The following is a 22,486-nucleotide window of genomic DNA, read 5'->3' as shown; positions in this document are numbered from 1 at the left end:
CAATTTTTATTAACATTTTTCATCACCAACTCACCAATTAAAAAATTTTGTAAAAATATCATATTTCCACTTCAATTATAAGGTAATCTTGAAAATTTCAAACTGGAACTTGAAATGTGTAGTTAAAAAATTCTATTGTGTACCGTCACACAACAGAATTTTTTGTTTCAAAGATGCCTAGTTTGAATATTTCATAGTTATTAAATTTCCTAAAAGAGTAAATGGAGAGATAGTAAAAAATTGTCAATATACGTCACTATTGCATTTAATCTATTAACCAATATATCGTTATTTCGATGTAAAAAGCTTTAAATACCAGTTACTAATATACTAACTAATAATCTTCGTTTATACTCAATTGGTCATAAGGGTCAGTTATAAATCCCGGAAACACATTTCGCACCTCATTGGCAACAGTGATGTAACGTTTGCAATTTCATAATAATACTTGTTTTCATCCATGATTCGTGCAAAAGAACCTGAATCTTCAATTATTATCTATAATTTGTAACGCAATTAAGGGAACTCAAAATTGTTTTAAATATTTCAAGCTTTGCAATATTTAAAATATAAAATGCATTTTTATCCATCACTTAATTAATTTGGTTTTTTAAATTATAATATTGTCTTTTATTTATAAATTATTTCTTTTTAATTTTATTAAAAAGCAAATCAAAAATTCGGAATTATAATATATGAACTTTACGATGTTCTTCAAATTTTTTACGATCAGTATAATAGAATTTTAATAAATATCACGTAAAATATATTGTAAATATATTATGTATTTTTTTCGCTGTTTGATGTTAATTATATTATAATTGATGTTAATTAATTTTTTCCATGTAAATAAAAAATATAAATGAAAGTTTCATTAATTCAGACTCTGCAATTGCAATTGACAAGTAAGTATAAAATCGTCATTTTTATTTCATTTTCTTACTAATAACGTGTTTTATTAATTCACTCGTAACATGTACTTAAAAAGATAAAAATTTATTTTTGTAAGTTCGTAAAAAGAAACATTTTTATCAGTAATATTGACTAATGCATGGTCCTTGATAAAACAGTTATCTCTGGTAACGTTCTTAAATTGATAATGATGATGAGACGTGAAAACATAATCATATACGTGTACACTTCCTACGTTACAACATATTTTACGTGATATTTTTACAAACATAAAAATTAAATAACTATTAAGATTATTATATTATTTAGGTAGGTGTAATTATCTCTATTTATCCTTATTAGTCTTAAATTCATCAACTATATAATCAATGTGATATGCATGATGCATAAAATATTTTATATATCTATATCAATTAATATGACTTAGAACATTTTTAAATGTACACATCTTATGAAATTGTTACATATATCATTATATGACAAATTTCAAGATAAAAGTTTATAATTAAAAATAAGATAAGGATTGTTTTTTAAATATTGTTGACGTTTCATCTTTAGATAGAGATCATGTATCATGGTATTTACATTAATAATCTATATCTGTCTTTCTATTTGCTTGCAGGGTATTAGTCATATGTTCATTACTAGTAATCAGGCGTCGCAATAGATATTATTCATGAGTTGACATAAAATACCGGTGTATGACATTATCAAGTGACAAATATTTATAGCAACATATTTATGACATAAAATCTATTTGATTTAAAATTGTGTTAAACAGTTCTGTTTGTGTTTACTTTATTACAATTTGATAATCAAAATAACAATCCATAAATGTATAAATGTTTATATATCTCTATCATATCTTTATATATCTCTATCTTATATATATAAGTATAAGATGCTGATTACAGCTTTTAAACTAGATGGATTTTTATTTTTACATAAATAACGTTTTATCTTTATTATATAATTTACTAATTAATTTAACACTAGATATTACATTTTATAAAAATGTGATGCATATTTAACTTAAATTAATGCTCGTTAAATTAATATACTTAATTTTAGTTAAAAAAATTTTTTTTTAAATTGTTTAATTTTTAATGTTTTTTTAAGAGAAAAGTGTTGCAAATTTTTCTTCTTGTCCTCATTTTATTTCTCCACTAAAACTTTCCATTTCGTTCGCGTAATAATCACATTTGTTTCGACATTCATTACGCATCTATTTAAGGCAATTAAAAGTTGATAACGTCTTTCGATTCAAGAGAACGCTGAAATGTTCCATTCATATTAGTCTACTGGGTTGTATTACGTAACGTATTGCGATGATATGTCAGAATTTCGTTCGTGTAAAGGCCTTGGGCGATAGCGATCATTTTCATCATCTACCTCGGTTTCTCAGACCGCAAGTTGACTATTGATATATGCATACATAAAAAGGGTCTGTATACCGGACTATACGAGAGATAAGGAACGACAGAGAAAAACGGTAAGAGTTGAAGAAGAAATTATATAGGATGTTTCAGATATCCTATACATTCAACAAACGATATATAGAAAGTCAAAAGAGACAGAAATAGACAGATCTGTAGGCACATTTATATGTTTTCGCAATCGGCCATGAACAAATCGGATGCTCCGCAGAAGACATTATCGGAGATAATAGAAGCGGCTAGTAGCACTGAATCAGTTCAATCAAATAAAATAGTCCGCAGTAACGTCCCAGGAAACTACGGAGCAGTAATCAAGTATGAAATAGCATAGCTATTAAACATTAATAGCTTGAGAAATTTCTAAGAGAGAAGAGCTATAAAAATCCGCGTGATTTATAGAAACATCTTAAGATAAAATGAAGAATGTCATTTATATAGAAGAACATTCATTATAAACCTATCTTTTAGAGAATTAGATTTTATATGTATGATTCCGCAAATATATTTATTTTTATTTAGCTTTAAATTCTAAAACAAATAGTATCATTAAAAATTGCAAATGCAATTTTCAATGCAAAAATCATTTTAAAAATAATTTAAAAATCAGACAAGTATATAAAAGAATATAAAAAATGAAAAATCTACATCAAACCTTAATTAAATTTATTTAGAATAAATTTGTTTTTTTCCCAACATTAGAATTAAAATCTTCCAAGTTTTTAAAAACATTTTAAATGATTTATTGGAAAATAAATCATTTAAATTTCATTTTTTAATAATAACAAAAAAAAACTTATAATAATTTATTAGATTGTAAATGTCACAAATAATTCTGAAGAAGAATATAAAATTAAGGAAAAAAAAAGAACGAGGTATTGGAAAATTATATTCAAAAGAAGGAATGTAAAGAAAATGAAAGAATAAAAATAGACGACAAATAAGTGATAAAAGATACAATAAATATATACAGGGGTTGCAAGTTACTTATGCCGTGTCTGGAACATCAGCATTGCTAATGACAGCCGTCAGTGACGACCTTCGCCACGTTTAGGTCTGGTCGAGAAAAGATCTCACATGATCCAACTAACTTCTCCATCTTTCACTGTGCCTTTTCGTATCAGCATCTGCACTTGCCGTCTTTTTCTCGAAAAGAACGTGACCTTTCTAGGGCTTGCATTATGAACCCGACAACGATTTAAGATACACGAATTAACGCGGCGACTGACAAATAACAAGTACAGTACTTAATGAATCACATTCCTTGGTGTAACTTAAGACGTCGTTAATACACGAAATTACGAAATGAAAAAAAAAAGAAAGATTCATATCTAATGATATTTAATGCGTTTCAACATAATATTAATTTATTAAAATTTGTTATATCGATGATCAACATTGTATATTTTGTTCTTTGTTAAAGAATATTTTAAAAGAATTTATAGCAGATTAGCAACATATAAAAATACTATATTAAGAAGAAGAAAGAATACCCCAATTTGTGTGACTCTTCTTCAATATGTAATATTAAAGGTCAAAACGAAGCGATTGCTTCAATGTCAAGATATTTAATATTAATAGATATTAATTGAAATTTAAATCCTGACAGATGGAATTTTAAAAATGCAAACGATAAAAACTCTTGATTTCAATTAAAATAATATGACTTCATCTTAAATTAGTGTAAGTTGAATTAAAAGTTATAAATATGTTCAAAGATATTAAAAATTAAAATATCAAAATATCAAAATCTTTCAACATATTTTCATTTAAAAAAGAAAATCAGTTTCTTCTCCTATGTTCCCAAAAAGTTTACTTAAAAGAGATAAATGATTACATTATTATTACTAATTATTACTATTATACATCTTAATAAATAATAAAAATATTTATTATTTATTATGCTATCAGTCATAAGAAAAAGAAATGAAAAAAAAAGTAGACATCAGCAATAAAATCGTATTAATGAATATGTAATACATGACACATCTGTGTTTACGCTTTGAATGGCGCTCGTCTCTTTTCTGTGATATGTAAATAAATTGCGCAATGAACCAAAATATATCGTCTGTCGTGTCTCGCTCGTGACGATCTTTTGGCACATGTTTCGTTGCAAACATGACGAAAACGCCAGAGAGACACAACTGAGAAATTCAAAATTTATGTAAAAAATGGCAACCGACCTGAAAGATAAAGATTTGTTTGATTTTCCACGTTGCGTTATCACGTATCGATAAGCATGCGATAAGGGGTACATAAGATATCGGGAGGAGCTGTAAAGCGTTTCGCTTGATGATTTTTAAATTACGAATGACAGTACATTATCGCATTTTTTTTTAATACGATCAACAGCGTTGATTCTCGTGGAAAGTTTTGTACTGTTTCGCTGTTTCGAATAATTTTTACAAAACTTAGTATTCACTACAATCCAATCATGATTAATCATAGAAGTATAGATATACTATGTGTCAAAATATAGAATGTTAAAAGTAAAACATTCTTGACAAAAATTATGGACGACATATTAGACTTTTATCGGAGCGAATACATACATTGAGCATAGGATTAATTTTTGGGTAAAGAGAAAATTCGCGGATCATAAAACATACACAATTGGTCTGAAATATTTTGTAATAATTTAATGATATGTAAAAATTCGTCACGTTAATAAGATATTCGTATCCTTATGATATATCCAATAAAAAGTGGAAGTGTCAACCTTACCTATTCATTTATTATTCGACAACACGAATAATTATGAGTTTTTCTCTTGACGAAATTAAGTGCCATAAAAATTCAAAGTGTCAAATGTTTTAGAAGGATGTTCGTCAAGAGTAAAATTATTTCGATATTGTCACCGTCAATAAATATAAAGAAATTTTATTAGCATTTTATTAGCATTTCAGTACAAAACAGTTCTCAGAATAAATGATTGGGCTTTCCAGGATATCTTGGATTATTCATTTTTGCGAGGACCGTCTCTTACTGAAATATTAATATAAAATTTTTTTCATTTACTAATAAATTTGATTATTAAAAAGATAAATCAAATTTTTATTTTGAAATAATTTAAATAAGAAAAGAAAAAAAATAATTTACATCAGTATTATTATTAATGCTATTGATTAAAATAATTTTTCTACACTGTATGCAAATTACAGATATAAAGAGGGAATCTTTAGAACGTAACGTGTAAAGCGTGGTTACCTGCGGTTAGAACAGGCAGGAATACGCAGGAAACTAGTAGAAACGGTTCGGAGTTACCTCATTCCCGACGTTGCTGCGAGGCGCGGAGCGCTGAAGCTACAACGTGGCGTACCGTAACATGCCGCGCATGCATAAGAATGTACACGGCCGGAAAGGTAAAGGTGGGTTCGATGACGTCGCGTGGTCGTAAACACCTGAGAACTCGTTATCATAACGATACAGACGCGCCAACCGATGTTCATCTGCGGCTGCACCGCTGCCTTGGCCTGCTCCGCCAACGAGTTAGATGCATCGAACGAGTAAGTAATCCGTGACGACTGACAAAGAAACGTTAGTCGCGACTGTCTCTCTTCGATTTTAACATGTCACAGCTAGGATGTGGATTTTTCAAAATGAAATACATTGTCTGAGGAACACATTGTCCCGTACACTGTTAGATATCAAAGAAGCAATGGTAACTCAATTTTTTTTTTAATTAAATAACATTTTATTTTTAACTTCCATGTTAAAATGTAAATGAATCCACTTCTGCAGTTAGTTTCAAAGTGAATATCGTCCCTGTTAACGTATGCACTTAATAAACAATAAACTAAAGAGTCAAAATGAATACATTTCCTTCAGTTAAATTGTTTAATCTATTTTAGCTAAATTAACGACATATTGAATAGGAGCGATTTATAGAAACGATTTAAAATAACTTAAATTGGGTATAATTTGACATTATAAATTTAACAGTGCATCTCATTGTCAGATGCAGCAGCTGGAGAAGAAAACTTTGAAAATTAAGTCCCATCGAACTGTAAAAAGAGATACTTCGGGTCCTGCTAGATTCCAGAAGTTCCGTGAGGCAAATATAAAAGTTCTTTGAGAAATTCCGTTTCAACCTATTTACGTTTTTGTCGTTCATCTGTAACATATTATTTTCTAATCGCTAGGTAAGAGAAATGCGTATCATTTGAATGTGTAAACTTTTTATCGAGCTCTTAAACGCTTTCGCGACTAAATATAACCGGAAAATATTTGCCAACGATTACCTTTATTTGCGGATATTAATCACGGAATTGACTTAGTCGTTTACTCTCCTCGGGACTGATCGTCGCTTGAGTTAGCTGGATAACGAGCGGTCCGTTGCGTGCTCAGAATAGCGTTGTACATCTGAGCGACGTACCCATCATCTCGAAAACCGGAAGATGCAAAGGCAAATGAATTCCAAGCGTCCAGTTTTATGTTCATTACGTCGCCGGGCGACTTGCTGATAAATCAAGTATTGAAGAATTTTCCAGGATAATATCGCGAACGTCGCAGGTGGATACGGACGGTGGATATGTTTTCTATTTGTCATTTGCATGCATGTGCGGTCCGCGATTGCAATCAACTCGAGGGGAAAATTTAATATGTCATGATTGCCTACGTTTTCAATGCCAGCAAATTCGCGACACATACCAAGTGTCACAGAGATCTCGGATTAGCGGAGAAAAACAAGACTATGTACAAGAGAGAATAAATGCGCGAACGCGCTCAAGAAAGCGAAGAGTTTTCGAAAGTAAAGCTCGAGAGGATTATTTTCATAATTCACCCAATGAAAAGTGAAATTGCTGTGCTTCGAGTTATTCGTATCCTGTCGTACCATTCGAAGTTTGCATTCAAAGCCACGTCCATGTCAAGATCTCGATCAATTGAATTGTTCAGCGCCGATTGTCAATCTCGCGACACATCGAACGCACAACTTGTCTCTGTGTCACCAGACACACGTGAATATTGCGTCCTCAAGGTCGCCAGAGATTTAGTTTCAGGCTTTTAATTTTCTCGAGCGTCGATGAGCCGATCTCCATCGTCGGATTTGTACCGTTCGGACTCAGCCGCTACCTCTGATTAACGCCATTACGTAATAACCATCGTCACAGACAGCCAGAAGATATCTTAGACTTACGCAGGTATATATATTCTTGTGTACATGCCTACTTAATTCTAGGTGAGTGAGCACTCGATTTCCGATCCTCGGACGCGAGTGCGTGCATGCATGCGTGATGCGTGCACGCGTACGGACATCATAGAGATTCTAGAGATTTTCACGGAAAGTTATCACTTTTGAAAGAGGAATTTACTCAATCAACGTTCTGAGAATTTTTGTGTGACTGTTCCCGTGACACGACGAGAAACATTTCGGTGCAAATGCTGCAAGGATTTATGACCGGTTTTACCGTTATCTCATTTAACTTAAGCTAAATTTAACTCAACTTTCAGGAATGCGCTATTTTTTAATTTTAATCCCAGAAAAAGGAAAAGTGTACTTCTAGGTTTAATTTAAAAACTATTTTTAAAAATGTGTTTTGAATCTAAATATCTAAAATTTAAATATTTATCTAGCTTGAAAAACTAATCGAGCAATTATATTCGCTAATGTATTGAGTCAAACGATTCGTAAGAAGACACAAATACCGATGCGTGGCTTATAGAATAACTATTTAAGCCACGTGCCACGTATTATATAATCAAATGTAAAAAACTAGAAAAAAAATAAGAGCAATGAATTCTAGAACGTGTTACAATGAGAAGTTGTAACTTCCAGAGTTATTTATTTATTAATCAATAAAAAATACACTTGCTCTATGCAAGATCGTGCGCAACGATCGAATCAGACGTGCATATAAATACACAATGTACTATACGATTAATGAATGTGAGATATTCTGACAAATGTGAATGTATATTGTATCAATGAAATATATATTCATATCTGCATCAAAACTTTATATCGCAATAAAAATTCTCTTTTTTCTGCCTGTTGTTATCGTTCATAATACACTTTATCCAAGAGACATCTTGGATGTGTTCTTAAGATGTTCAGAGGACATAGAGATATCCTCTAGACACCTTTAAGATGTTCCTTAGAGATCTGTATGAAATATTTTATAAAACAGTATAATGTACAAAACTTTTTATAAAGTGAGTATAATTTAAAAATTTTCCTCACTTTATAAAAAGTTTTTATATGTAGAAATCACATCTTTTTTATAAGAAATATTATGAATAAAATTACATAACTTACAATAAAATAAATCATTAAGCAACAATTATTAAATTTAAAGTTTATCAAAGAATTAATAATTATTTATGTAATATGTGAAATAATCAAAATAACGATGAAGAGTTTCTTTCGAACCAGTTTGATGATTGACATCGATTGATTTTGCTTAGATAAACTATATTGATTGACTTGATTTTATTTGATAACTTCAATTAAAGCGCACAAAAATCTATTCAAAATAATTAACCTTGTTATTCACTCGTAACGAAAATGCTTTATTATCAGGTTCCGAAGTAAGTTTCGCAGAAAGTTTCGGAAGATGATACAGTATTCCAGAAATTTTATGAAGATCATTACGACCGTAACAAAGACAATCACCATTCGTGGCACGACCCTGAGGTTGACTACCATGAGGTTGTGTTATTTTACTTTCAGCATTTCGTTCTAATTTTAGAAAAACACGCTTCAACCACTAAAACCGGAAATATAGGTTCACGGAAAGCAGAACGTGTAAATTAAGGCTCTATCTTACTGCATCGGAAGCGCGAAGATATTTCATAAGTTGAACGAACACAAATAAAACAGTTACGTAACGCTATTTCAGAAATTATTTAATATTTAAATTGCGTTTAAGTTAACCGATATATATATGTTATAATTCATAATATAGAATATTTTAAATTATAAAACCGCTATATTGCATTAAGTATATTATACAATACAAACTTCATAGAGCTTGTATTAAATTTTAGTATTATTTACTTCTATTATACTTAAATTATTAACTTATTGCAGATAATTTCTATTAGCAAAATTTATCTTTTTCACGATGTTTGAATATTCAATTTAAACTAAAATAAACCTTAAAATAAACCTTAAAATAAGACGTTATCTAAAACCCCATTTTAAGAATTAGTAGAGAAACGATTTGCTGTTATTTATGTATATCTTGAAGATTATTTTATTAAAGATTATTTCCTGAAGATTATTTTACTAAAATATCAAAGTTGATGTTAATATCTCCAGGATTGTAAGTTTAAAATTCAATGAAAGAGAAGTACGTTCCACTTTTGTCGAACCCGAACCATAACTTCCTGAGGCTCAGTAGTTTCACAAAATGCGCGTGTGCGATATAATGATAAGTTCGCAATAACGGCACACATGCCGATTCCTACGACACCCAAATTCCCATGACATATGTCACGTACGATCTTACGTCACAAAAGTAATTCATTCACTCGTTCGCACATAAGGAGTTCATGCACGCATACACACGCATCTACACACTTGCAATCCACATAGAATTATGGAAAAGAAAATTAATTCATCCTGAACATAAAACTGTAATCTGCACATTCTCTATACCGATACTCCCACCTACAGACTCCTACACGTGCTTTCTCTCTCTCTCTCTCTCTCTCCCCTTCCCTCTCAAAAAAAAGGAAGATCTTACCTCTCGTAACAGTATCCCGGTATCCCGTTCTTTTACGAACGCAATGGCGATAATCCGCCCTCACGTTCGCTTCTTCGCTTCGATCGATGAAAAAATCAGAAGAAATGATTTCCACGAATGAGAGGCTGGCGAGGGATAGGTAAGTCACTCGCGAAGAATTTTTCGCGCTATATTAATCGAAGATCGTTCGATTCGATAACTCGCGATCGATCAGAGGGGAGGGGGATGGTAGCTGATTCGGCCGGCGAGAAGAAAAGGGTTGCGCCGCGCGCGCGCGCACGCTTGATTGTTATCCGCGACTACTATCGCGCGCGATTCGCTCGATCGCGAGGATTGAATGACTGCAAGAGATCGGTAGCGCGCGAAAGATACGATCTATCGCAGCCTGAGGCCGAGTTAGGACTGTGGACTCTGACAGGCCGCGACTCCGCTCTCTCGCTCGCGAGGGCCAAGCCTACCGACTCACACTCCGCACTTCGCTTCTCTCCTGATGCCGGCTACGCGACAACGACCCCACCATCGTGGCTCCTGGTGCACGCCTGGTAGCGCTCAAGCGGAGTGGTAGGAGCAGCTACACCGCTCCGCTTCGTCCCGCGCCGAACCACGCCGGTCGCTCTCCTCTTGGTGAACCGGCGGAATCGGCGTGACGGAATTGCCAAGACACCCGATGGTTGTGTCTCTCGCGACTCAATCAAGGGAAGTGTGAGTGTACGCGTATTGCATGTGCGAATGTGTAGTGGTGCCAGGTGTTTTGAGTATCCATACTCAATGAACTCATGAGAACTGGTATTTTCAGCGACGTCTACCGTTTTTTGCGGATGTCCAACAGAAGTTCATTGAATTCTTATCTATCAGTTGCAACAGATGTATGTATTTTACCTGAGTGTGTTTGTATGTTTGTGTGTTCTAACTAATAGATGAATAATTTGGAATTAATGATTAATTTAATTATAAATTTATTCTATCAATATTTGAGATTATTCTATTAAGAATATTTGCTTAAATAAATATTTGTTTAACGATGCATTTAATTCATTCCATGAATTTATTCCATTAATTTTTTATATATAAAATTGAGATTATTCTATTGCAAATATCTGCTTAAACGAATATTTACTTATAACAATTTAATTGAATCTATTCCGTCGAGATTAAACTTGCGATCATTCTATTGCAAATATTTGCTTTTTAACAAATATTTGTTTAACGATTAATAAATTAAATTTATTCAATTGATTTTAAATTTGAAATTATTTTACTAAAAATATTTAATATCTAAGGAAAACTTTTACCATTTATCTATATAGCGTTACCTAGAATCGCAATAGATGCTTGACTGTAGCTGATAGCTAGTGCTACAAACTGAAGAGAGACAGAGTAGTTTTCTTCCGGGTAATTTTACCTGACAGTGAGATGGGTGAGAGAAGTTCTATGAACTTTAACTAATATTAATTTATCCTCTGTGTCTTCTCTGTGTCTTTTTTCATGAAAGGAAATGGTAGATTTAAATCGGCATTAATTAATATACGGGTAATCGAAATATATAAAACGAGGAATTTAATTCAAGTAATTTTGTCGATAAATTTTGAGACATCATTTAATAATGCGTCTCCTATTTATCTTTTTTAAATATTTTTTTAATATACGGAATTTTTTTTCAACTGTCATCGATATGAGGAGCATAAATTTTGGAGAAAATATCTAATAATATCAACATCTATAATAACATCTTTATAATTTAATATAATATTAATTAAGATTTCTGCAAGTTACAGGATAAGTACAGTTATATAATCACTGCGTATCTTTGTAACAGGATATCGGTAGTATCTTGTACCGAAGACAAGCAGAAGCAAGACGTACACATTTAAAGGAATTTAATTAATATCGGTTTGTGATAATACGATTCATGAAATATGTATTTTTATATAGATCTTTTCAGAAATTTAATTATTAATTCATTGCTATCGTGATCAATATTTAATCACAATATATATTTGCCTGTTGTATTAAATTATAATTCGATATTATATCGTTGATATTCGAAGTTAAATTTATTCCGATATGTAATAGAACTTCCACCAGGCAAATTTCACACATATACAGGGTGAATCAGAATAGTTGAACCAACTTTTTACCCTACGAGAAAATAATTGACTGCACACGTTATAATTCAATTAGGAATGAAGTCGATAATTTTAACAACGACTCTAATTTATCCTGTATGTATCTGTTTATTAAATATTTATTCATGAATTTCTACGGTATTATTTAAAAATTAATTACCGGAACATTGGAAAAAATGAATAAACTTAATCTTTTAATAAACTTAATTTTTTGTGACCTAAAACCTTGAAGAAAGAAACGTGCTTTTATATTGTCTTGAATTTAATCAATCAATTTACACACACGGAGGTTATGAGAATTTAATTGCTTCTTCATTGCCAACTACTTGTTATCTCGTATTTAGAAGTAATAATAAAATCTCGGAAGAAAATAAACTATAAGATTGCAGGAAGAGCCATCATTTATTAATGAATTTAATAGTGAAATATACAGGATATCCAGTAAGTTTTGATAAATCGCTCTTGTGTAGGTAGAACGGACTAAACTGAGTCAAAAAATCCTCTTGCAATTTTTGCAATTTTTGCAATAATGAACGAGATATTAATTTATCTAAAAATTATCGATGGAATAAAATCGACGTATAAGATAATTTTAAGATTTCTTCCAGAGTTTTTTATGAAATATCTCAAAAATGCTAGCGAATTTTTAAGTATATCTCAGAGTTATTTTATGCGTTAATTTTAGATACTATTTATTGGGTAACTAAAAAAAATGCGAAAATTGCAAAGATAAAAGATTTTTCGACTCACACAGTTTAATCTGCTCTATACAAACGCGAGCGTTTTGTCAAAATTTATCGGATACCCTATATATTTAAATTTAATATATGTGTGAAATATTAAAAAAAAAATTCAAATTTTTTTTATGTTAATCAATTAATAAAGAAACATATAAATAATGTAGAACTTTTGATTAAAAGAAGCCATTAAATCTGAATTATCAATCAGTGATATTAACATTTGGCTTATATTGTAGCAATTATTTACTTCACATACTTTAATAAAAATTAATAAATATTAATTATATTTCGCATGATATCATAAAGTTGATTCTTAAAATTGCGATAAGTAGTACTAAAATTGATGTATTTTATCAAAGATTAAATTTCTCTTAAATGAAAAATTGCATGTTCAATATCTTTCCCTTTAATTCGAGAAGACGCTTGCTACTAGGAAGCCGGTTTGCTTCAAGAATTTATGATAACAGTTCCGGAAATGAATCGGGTTTTGAATTACATGTAGAGTTAATGTTTTAGAAAAGCATTTAGATAATCTCCAGGAGCATTGCATTATGCGATTTTGTCTCGTAAATACACCGATACGATACGAAAGATCTATTATCTTGCAATCAAAGACTTTCATAGTCGCATGATATTACAGATCTTTCACTCTGCAATAACGATCTTATTGCAACGGCCCGACGGTTAAGCTATCGAGAAGCGTCCTCGAAGAAGATAAAAACTGATTCACGTTGTGTAAGCGGCAGGAAATAGGCGTTGCATTTTGACAATGAAAAATATTAATACGTATGTTAATGAGTACGTGATACAAAACGGTAACGAAACGGTTAGTGTTCGGTTTCCGTGCTTGAGAAACTCGTAAATCCACAAGTAAAATTATTTTAATTCTTTACTAATGTAACTGAAGTAATGTGTGTGTGAGAGAGAGAGAGAGACAAGAAAAATATATAAAAGTAATAAAAAAATTAACCATAAAAGCGAGAGAAGCATAAAAAAATTGATACAGGAATAATTATTATTATGTTGAATTCCCTTTATTCAATTTTCTTAGTGCAATTAAATATAATATAGGCTACGGTACGTAAAAAAACGTAAGATAATAAGATGTAAGCAATAAACGAATTGGCCAATCACAGTAGAGACGTAGAGATAAGTATATCAAATCTAAAATGTTAATTTTCTTATTATAGATATCTTATTTAATTTTTTGTATGCCAGTTACTTATAAATATTTAACGTATCGTGCATCATTATATAAGAATTATCTATTTGTTGAAAAAAAATAACGCATTTTTTTCCAGTACCCTACACTATGAATGACTACAGGTGATTCTCAGAAATTTTTCTCTGTCTTTGCTATACAATATTATCAGTGCGTTTTCAACAAACATGAATGACACAAATTATAGAACATAAAGAATTCATTAAGCGCCGTCTTAAAATGACCTCGATTGAAATCTCTCGAGCAATACAGGTGGCTGTATGGAGTCCCCTCATCGGTCACACGTATCACAATGAGTCAGTCATAGCCTTATATTTTCTGACCTAGAAAAAGACTCAAGAGGTGCGGCATGGATGAACAAAATAAAAAAAAATCAGACAACGAATAGAGTCAAACTAAAATGATTTGGCGCGGAAATCGTTGCCGCCAATATAAATGTAGCCATTACAGATTAGCAATTAGGATCGTAATGCAGGTTAAAGATCATTCAAGTCATTAAGAAAATGTTGCCATTTATTCCACACAAATCTATATATATATATATATATATTAAATAAAGAGAAATGAGCTATGTGAAATATGAAACAGAATCTCAACGTCAACGAAGGAGCCTAAGATGCATCTAACTATTCCTATACTGTTTGGTAAATGTATTCAACTTTATTCAGCATTGTATACAGGTAGTCTAAACATACTATTTGTCTGTCATACTTAGTGTTAACGCTGGTCTAATCTCACGGGTAGAAGTGCGTCCTCAAGGAGGATATATTTAAGAGACTGGTTACTTCAATAGAGCTGTCGAGAGTATCGCTCAATTATAGCTAGCCAGTGGCTCTTTTCGCGATAGGATATTATAGAATGTCAATGGTTAAGGCCAAATTGTCACATGCTATTATATCGTCATCAATATGTTACGTTATACGTCAAATTTATAAATACACAAAAACTTACGCAGCATTTTCTTAGAAGAATTATGTGCTAATTATAAACCAATTCAATTTGCAACAGTCACAATTTTATTATAAAATGATAGCTGCCTAAAGTCTAAATTAAAAATATGTTATTTAAAATGTGTTATTTAAATATTTAAAAACGTATTTTTGTTAAGATTAACCGAAAATAGTCAATTGTTCAAAATACTAGATGCAAAAGTTTTAAGATTAATATAAGAAATAAATTTTAAACCGAGACTTTTGAAATTGCGCTTGATGATTAAAAAATTGTTTGACTGTTTGATGATGGGTTAGCATCGGTACTTGCAACAAGCAACAGAAATAAAATACCATACGTAGGAATGAGAAGAGGGTCTCGGATTCGAGGAATGTAATGAGGTAACTCGTGTTGCAACTCAATCTGTCGTACGCGGTCTTTTACGTATAGATGGGATTTATAATCGCAGTATTCCCATTAGTCACGGATCACCAAGGGTTGCCGCGTACAATCGCTCGTGCTAACAACTTCACGCGCACGATAATGAGCTACGCAAGTACGTTAGTCGCCTATTCGTGCGACTGTATCTTCTTTTTTCTTGTTGCAGTCAATAGCAGCATGAGTAGCACGACTAATGGTCAACTCACGCTAGTAAATAGCCACGACTGTCTTCCGCAAATCTGCCATCCAGCTCAGAATTCCCTTTCCAACAACATCTCCATTTACAAATTGGCAAAAACGTATGGCTAAGTGAGAATAACATTATTCTTTGATAATGTCGCCAATTAAATCAATTTCTCTTGTTTCTTCTAGTGATCAGACTCCTGCAGGCATGTTACGCTAGTTATGTGATTTCACATCAAGTTTGGCTCGGAAAGTCGCCGGTGTGGAGACACCTTCATCCTTGGAGAGAAAGACAGGAGCCACTTAGATAGAGTCACAGTAACTCTATAACATAAGCGTGCCAGTTGGTGGCAAATTTGCGGATGCGTGCAATTGGCATTGCCTATGCCCAGCTCTGTATGCGTCCACCTATATATTGGCAGTGGCCGACCGGCGGTCCAATCGACAGTTATGAAGCAGTTAACTTAATATAGACGCACTCGGAATGTGTGCCATCAGCGACCTCGAGGCCTTCCCTAGGTCAGTGCTAATTCTCGAGAACGGACCGCATCTTCCAAATTTCCGGTCGGCCTTGAAGGTATCGTTGGTGCGGGCGAAACTCGAGTCTGTGTTATATTCTGTGTTCACTTCCTTTTGTTAGATAGTAAATATGTACATAAAATAATATGTGTAAATGATGTCTCACGCATGTTTTTGCATATTTTGTAGAATATCTTTCTTTACAATTTATTTTTCTATTAGGTGTTGGAATTAATTCGTAGCGTTTTTAATGAACGAATGTTATTTATTTCACATGAGCATTAAAAAATACATTAATGAAAGTACTTCCCATCACTTGTAAAACGCTACGAATTAATTCCAACACCTAATACATATAATTTTATTTTAAAAGAATCATCAATTATTTGCTCTGAACAGATAATAATTTAGATAATTGTAATATTATTTGACATGTCGCGCCATATTTAAAAGAGAAATAGAATCTTTTCTCGCTTTTAAAATTAAAGAGAATAAAAATATAAACAAGTTAAGTACATTACAACGATTTGAATTTATTGTTCCTCGTACTTCTAATTTTTAAATGTTTAAATGTAATGCGGTATATTTGAAACAGGAGAGATAGTTAAAATTAAATATTAAATTTGTTATTGCGCAAAACTGACTTCGCAGATTTACCATCAATACTACAGTCTTTGATAAATATAAAGATAGTGACCATTTTCAGCGCTTTCACTGCAGCAGGTTTGCTGTGTTCAATTTGAAATGTATATGCGAAGCGCGATAAACGATATCCGTTGCAATGTGGCGGTTGTTGCGATGTTATCAATACGGAAAAACCTAAAAGAATGCTAATGATATCAGGAAATTATTTCGAATCCGTAAAAAATGCTATCTGATAGAAAAATACATATATGCATGTTGAATACATTATGCTAAACAAGCTGCAGTTCTGTTCAACAGAAAAACAAACAAAAGATTGTGACGGCACTGTATGGACAATCGGCGTAAAACACATCGTCCCTGAACATAAATAAAATTTTTGCGTTAAGGACTGGTCATTGAAAGTATCGGATTGTTGATGGGATATAAAAATTTGCATTTTGTTGACTCTTACATTTTGTCAATTGAAAGAGCAAACAAGTTAATGCTGGTTCAAGAATGTATATGCAAAAGAGGTAATAAAACACATACGTATAAATGCATAAACAAAAGTTTATAATGTTCATCGAAAATATGAATCACATGAGCAACAAACAATTACGCAATCACAATGATATTTTCATTAGGATTATTTTCATCGCGATTAATAACACGATTCTCGATCCTATCAGTTTGAATAAATCTTACGTAGTTTCTGGATAATTAATATAAATGTATTCGACTGTGCAGAATGTTGAAGGAAGAAACAATAAGAGGAAAAAGAAACGATAAAATTTCGGCATTTATGCTAATTATCATTACTTGTTAAGTAGTGATAGTGTTATTAATTATTGTATTGTAATGCAGTGCAAACTGAAGAATAATTATTTGAAATGTTCATTTAAAAATAATTTTTCTGAGAAAGGAAGACTAATATCGTAATTTTTTTTATATTTTTTCTCTGCAATTCGGATTATTTTATTAGCTGCGCCAAATCCGAGTGATTATTCTTTCTTGCCTGAACTCGCGAACAATTTAAACGGCAATATTGAGACAATCACCTATTTTTTAACGACAGTGATTTTCAATTAGCTAATTACTATTTGTTCGCAATTACTGATCAATCAATATTAGTAATGACAATAGTAAAAAAAAAAAAAAACGGAGGCACGTAATAAAATATGAGATGACCAGATGACAGTCAATTAAATTAAACGACCGTTTTTTACGTCAGGTTCATATTAATGAATATCTCGCAATCTCGAGTAGTTAATCGCTTTGATAAATGTTCCGCTGTCCGGCACCGATTTCGAGGCAAATGAAAATGCGTTATGTATTAATTATTAATAGTAGTTTGCACATTGCGTTTGAATTTGTAAGAGCAACGTATGTGACAATGATATTTATACGAGGCGGATACTCCGGTACAAGTATATGTTCGCGGTATTAGTTCCGTTATCCATCTCCCACGTAACGCGACGCGACAGTCACCGGTACTCGTACCCATGTCGCGTTGTTCTCTCTGTTGTTATACCCGGTGACGCTACCGGATTGATGTTTGCGTAACGTGTCATTTCTCTCGCGAAGATACCCGTCAATTACGGAGCACGCGCGTATCACTGTTACGCTGGACTGTAACGCATTTATACTTAACGTGCGTTAAGTGTGAACGCATGTGATTACGTAGCAAAAAGATTATGCGGTAAACGCATAAGTACGAAGAAGTAAGATTCCTATCGGTTCTTCTGCAACAAAACGTCCTCAGACAATTTAATTTAATTTAACTTATTGTATATTTAAACACACACACACACACACGATTTAAAGAATTATATCCGAGGTCTGCGAAGATGAGCAAATATACAAATGATTAGCAATACTTATCTGCTGTTACAACGTTTATCAGAACAATATAAAATTAAAGAATGAAAACTTAGTTGCAATAGAATTGTATATCTATAATATTGTACATAACAACTGAATTCATTAAATATTTGATGCTGAGCCTCCAGACTGTTTCAAATTGTTTAAAAGGAGCACCAATAATATATTGTAAGAAATAATTATATAATAACATTGAACGTCTAGTGGCAGCTTAAAGCGAACGCGGAACAGTTACATAAAATGTCCCAGTTTAATCGCTTCTTTAGAGTAATCGAAGGAGAAGAACGTCATTAATCATTTCATAATAAATTGTAAATCTGCATAATAACGTCAGTTAATCTCGGGTCAACGAGTGCGTCGTACTTTTTCAAGCGTTAAGAGGATCGCTTATTCGACACAGCAGCATCACAATCTCACATGCGCTGACCGCATTAAGTAATGCCTCACCTGACCAACGTTTCGTGACGTGAGTCATTCGCACCTCAGGGATTTCTGATCACCTGCTAACGAGAAAGTAGCGCGTCACGGTTCAAAGTAGAATCGGCATCTCTTGATATCCTGGACGCTCTCGGTTTTCGCCTTCTTGCAAACGAACGGTCGACAGACGATTGAGCCCGATGTGCTCTCGCACGTGACAGTCCAGTGACGAGGAGATCGCAAATTACATCCCCGATTTTTTACTAGAACGTAATCTAGCCGCGTTCTCTGAAGACCTTGGAAGCAAGCCCTCTGATTTGCGAACGACTCATGTGCGGGATTAATCGTCATACATCTGTGATTAATCCGCTATTACGGTTGTCACGCATCGCTGTCGCTACGCGTGACAATCTGACCTATAATACCACACGATAATAATTTCTTCTAACAATTAGCGACTATCTATAAAAATAACTATAATAGCTGTGACAATTTTTACAGCTTTTCATGAAGTTGAAGTACAACTTTAAAACAAAATGTAAAGTAAAATTATCTAATGTTTAAATTTAAAAAGAAAAAGGCAAGAATTTTGGATTATAGAATTAATTATTTTACAATTTTTATTTATTATCTCACATCTTTAATATCGGAAATATACATATAGAGATTTTGTCAGAGAATAAAATAAACTTCGATTTTGTTTAGAATACATATTTAAAAGCTAAATTATTCTTTAGAAACGTAAAAAAATGTAATAAAAGATTTGCAAATTGCAATATCTATATGTGTATAAAAACATATAAATAGGAGATGATTTATACGAGAAAATAAATGATATCAATCCGTGGATTGTAACTAACGACGTTCACTATATATTTATTACAACTCATAATAAAATCTAATTGGCTCGTAAAAAGCTGAATACGCCAACAAACATTAAGATTACCATACTTTTTTCTTAGTGGCACTTAGCTTCATATCTCGTAATTACATTGTTGGCTCGACCTCGTTCGCGATTTATCCGACATAGAGTTTCTAAAATTGCAATAGCGACGTATGCATCCTTTTTCACATATACTTGAACGTGAAGTCTTATCCTCGAGAATATATTGCATACCAAAATATTATAATATACGTTACGTATATTATAAATTTTCATATACGATATAAATTCCAGAATGTAAGCCATAAATAAGATAAAGAATATTTCAACATTTGCAGTAATTTACAGCAAATAACGAAGTCAATATAAAATAAATATTTCAATAGCAATAGTAAGATGTAATCACATCTTCAGCATTGTCTTCATTATCTTCAACAAATTAATAATTTACTTAATACGTTATCAATATTTTATTTTAAGTGATAAAAACAAATTGAAATTCCACAAGTGCATGCGAAGCAATAACGCAGATCTACATCGTACGTTGCGTAACAATAGAGACAAATTGCCTGACAAGTTCCCATGATTCTTCACGAATCTACTCTCGCCTTCCGGCGCTATGCAATTGCAACAGCTTCTTCCACGTGTACCGCCAAACGAACCTCTCGCGTCGCTGTAAATGAACCGATAAAGTGCCGGTACCGCGCGAAGATATTACGATACGCCCACGCTATACAAACGGCGTTTGCACGAGAATGTTACGCGTTAATGGGCCGACTTCCCGGACATGGCGAGTTTCGACGGCCGCAGTAAATCGTCAGCTGACAATGACATTGCTGCCTGTCACGTCGCAGACGCCACGGATTCCGTTTCTCTCGCAATGCTGTCTAACAATATGCAACGTGAAGATTATTGCTTAAAAAATATTTCTAACAAAATTAATGATTATTGCATTCATTTTTATCGACCTTCTTCATTTTTTTTTTTTTTTTTTTTTTATAAATATTGGCAACTGTGACTTACAATAATTAAAGTTTATTGTGCTTTTTTCTTAATTTTTATTTACTCATATTTATACGACAAATATTTTGGCATTTAAATATTTTTATCAAATACTTTTCAATTGTTTAGAATTATGAGAACATTGGAACGAGAAAATTAATCTCATTGCAGATTCTTTTGATCAAAATATTATATATTAGCAATAAAAAGATAAAGATATAAAAATATATAGTAGTGATAAATTGATCATTAATAGAATAGAAAAATTAAGTTGCTAAATTTGTGTATATATCAGTAGACGTATTATACGTTGTAGTTAAATTTATATACAATTGCATTATTCTTTTGCAAAAATTTATTGAGAGATCTATTAATTTGTATCCTAATGGAAGTACGATAAGAAAAAGATGACAATGCAAATGTAGTTTTTATTTGCATGTTTCTTTACAATATCTATTATATTTTTCTCTTTATATTTTTCAGTTTGACGTATTACGATCACTATATAAATCGACGAATCGAGATATTACGAAGAATGCACTTTGCCTTAGTAGATACGACCAAAGGTTAACTCGGTATAGTCAGAGAAACGGAAAATATTGTTAAGAAGATAAAAGTCAATCGATCATCAATTTATGTTATACATTTAATTATTTGTTTGCTATTCCTTATACTGCTTTAAAATTTTTCTTTTTTTACGCGATAATTGTTCAAAATTACTCGCATTTACAGCATTGTCGTCGGTTATCACGTAAAACTTAATTACAAAAAAAATAAATAATAAATATTAAAATAAAATAAACTATTAAAATACAAATAATAAGAAATAAAAAAAATAAAAATGAATACTATTAAGAAATGTTTCAAAAATCTGTATAATTAAACTTAAGCAATTTATGATTATAATCATAATAGGACAAGTAATTTTTGTAGACCCCGAAATTTCTCTGCAATAGACCTCTGTGGAACTGATCTATCTTTTTCAAAATTTAGAAAAAAATAAACAGAGATTTGATTGCCCTCTGAAGAGTTTAGAATTCTCAATTGATTTTGGAAAGAGTTCCGTTGATTAAAGCAGTGAAAACACCATTTGAAGTAACGGAGAGGCCAACTTCATGAAAATTTGGAGAGCTATTAACTTCTTTATCTTTCATTTTAGCACTCTGATCTACAATATATAGAACAATCAAATAGAACTTTTTGGAAGACTACCAAAATGCAGATTTCCGAAAAATTAAACAAAAATTTTGTTTAAACTTCTTTTTAGAAATCTACCGTTTTATATTACGAATGTTAATAGCTCTCCACAGAGTTCTAATAGTTATTCTTAATCACGCCGAGAAAAACAAAAGTTCTATAGGAAACGGTTTCCAAGAATTACGTAACAATATCTGTAACGTGCTCAGGTTGAAAATCAATATTGGCCCATACATTTCAATAAACCAATTCGACAAAATATAGGTAGGCAAATCTCTTAACAAATGT

The 22,486-nt window shown here is 31.9% G+C and overlaps 1 protein-coding gene and 1 long non-coding RNA gene across 9 annotated transcripts in view; one reads left to right on the top strand and one right to left on the bottom strand.

Moving 5' to 3' along the window:
- wdp (Leucine rich repeat protein windpipe) overlaps positions 1–22,486 on the bottom strand; it is a 75,320-nt gene that overhangs the window by 13,291 nt on the left and 39,543 nt on the right. For 2 of the 4 annotated variants that reach the window (XM_011054437.2, XM_011054438.2), the window contains exon 1: positions 10,034–10,473. The exons of the other annotated variants lie outside the window; for them this stretch is intronic. The gene's annotated coding sequence lies outside the window, so the exon portion shown is untranslated. Of the gene's footprint in view, positions 1–10,033; positions 10,474–22,486 lie in introns of those variants that run through there. 4 annotated transcript variants of the gene reach the window in all.
- On the top strand, positions 10,577–16,711 carry LOC147907023 (uncharacterized). 5 transcript variants are annotated; one of them, XR_015547825.1, is made up of 5 exons: positions 10,655–10,899; positions 11,341–11,450; positions 14,201–14,801; positions 15,659–15,791; positions 15,865–16,711. It is a non-coding gene; the product is annotated as an uncharacterized LOC147907023 (long non-coding RNA). The 5 variants fall into 5 exon arrangements; XR_015547822.1 differs by having other exon boundaries at positions 11,341–14,765; XR_015547821.1 differs by having other exon boundaries at positions 11,341–14,801.

Source organism: Acromyrmex echinatior, chromosome 16 (genome assembly GCF_024713525.1).
Source record: "Acromyrmex echinatior isolate Ae372 chromosome 16, ASM2471352v2, whole genome shotgun sequence".
NCBI lineage: Eukaryota > Metazoa > Arthropoda > Insecta > Hymenoptera > Formicidae > Acromyrmex > Acromyrmex echinatior.
Note: the sequence above shows the minus strand (reverse complement) of the source record. Positions and strands in the feature narration are given on the sequence as shown.